Source organism: Propithecus coquereli, unplaced genomic scaffold (assembly GCF_000956105.1).
Source record: "Propithecus coquereli isolate 6110/MARCELLA unplaced genomic scaffold, Pcoq_1.0 Scaffold128, whole genome shotgun sequence".
Classification (NCBI taxonomy): domain Eukaryota; kingdom Metazoa; phylum Chordata; class Mammalia; order Primates; family Indriidae; genus Propithecus; species Propithecus coquereli.
In genome coordinates, this window is record NW_012136969.1 from 1,929,002 (window position 1) to 1,930,721 (window position 1,720).

Consider the following 1,720-nt stretch of genomic DNA (forward strand, 5'->3'; position numbering starts at 1 on the left):
GCCATGGGGAGCGGCTGTAAATACAGATGAAGCTTCACTCGCTCACCTGCCGCTCACCTCCTACCGTGCAGCCTGGTTCTTAACAGGCCACAGACTGGTAGCCATCCACAGACGGGGGGTTGGGGATTGCAGGGTTATATTATTCAGTGCATAGGAACCTTAGGAAGTAAGTAATGTTTACTACACTTTGTAATAGAGGAAGCTTAGGTTTATAAAAAACTTTATAAAAGTTGGTTGAGGATGTAGGAATTAAACCCACATGTGTTGATGTGGGGACATAGTTAAATAGAATTAAAACTCTCTCTGGCAACTCCACTATACCATGTCACCTCTCTAGATGACAAGCAAACAATCCTGAAAAACTTCTATCATGGGTTGCCAGGCACGACGATCCGTAAGAACCCACGCTTGCGATTACTGGGTCAGCTAGTTTTACTAAGTCTTATCAAACTAGTATCATTTCTCTTTGTTTTTGTGCACTGGCAGAAAGGAACTGCCAAATCTCTATATCTTGGCATCTGCAAGTCACCTGGAGAACTTTTTTTAAAGGCTGTGTGATTTTAAAGCACAAACAAATCGATAACCTGTTATTTACTCAAAGTAAACCTGTAGAAAAAAATTTTTTATGACTCCAAACTCCATCTTTGGACCTATTAAACATTGCAAATAAAGTCTATGTGAAAATGTTAAAAATATGTTTTACAGTTTTGAACATGAAACAAAAGTGAGAGTCATGGCTAAAATATTAGATTGCAAAAACTCATAATCATGTTAACAGGGTGGATGGGTTGACCTAAACCAAGAGGATGGAATGTAGCCATGGTACCACGAGGAACCTCTGTGCTGACCAAGAAGAGTAGGAAGAGGTTTCCTCTTGGGGAGTCCAGGCTCTGGCTAGTAGCAGGCTGCACAGGACCAAAAGGGCAGCCAAGATGTGACACAGATGTGAGTGACCTCCGCCTTGGAGAACAAGGCCCAGGCAGGCAGGGTCGCCATTTCCAGCGGTCCTTTGACAGCACTGCTCTTCTACCTGGGGACTTGGTGGCGCAAGTCCAGGGGTTGGGGAACAGGTGATACAACAGGTTTTTGTTCTGTCCTCTTTTGCTTCCAGAAGGTAGAATATAAGCTTCCATAAAACAATGACAAACAACAACTCTTTCCATGGTCAACTAAGTCTATAAGCACCTGCATGCCCAACAGCCCAGGGAAACATTTCAAGGAAAGTCAAGTAGGTGTACTGAAAAATTTCAAAAATGATTTCAAACCTGAGGAAGTCAATATATTGTGTAGATTTTAAAATATGGTTCTGGTATAACCTGCAAGCTTGAACTTTTAGTTCTTCCTATAAAATTCCCACTAGTTTTTTTTTTTAATTTCATAAGCTTGAAAGAAATATTAGAAGGTTTTATGTGGCAAATCAGAATAAACAAAAAGTCACTAATGAAGTCAAAGACCAGAGAGGATAGGCTTAGCCAAATTTTTAGTATTATTGAAAAGCAACTGGGTCACATGATGCTAATGTTAAATACAGCAGAACACGGGCTTTGGGGTCAGAAAGACCTGGGTTTGAATTGCACTCTGCCGCTTGGTGGCTGGGTTAATACTGTCAAATGCTAACAGGCCAATAATACTTATTTTGGGAGGATTCAAAGACGATGTCTGCAGAATACTTAGCACAGGGCCAGGCACATAATAAACACTCAAATTTATTATTACTGCT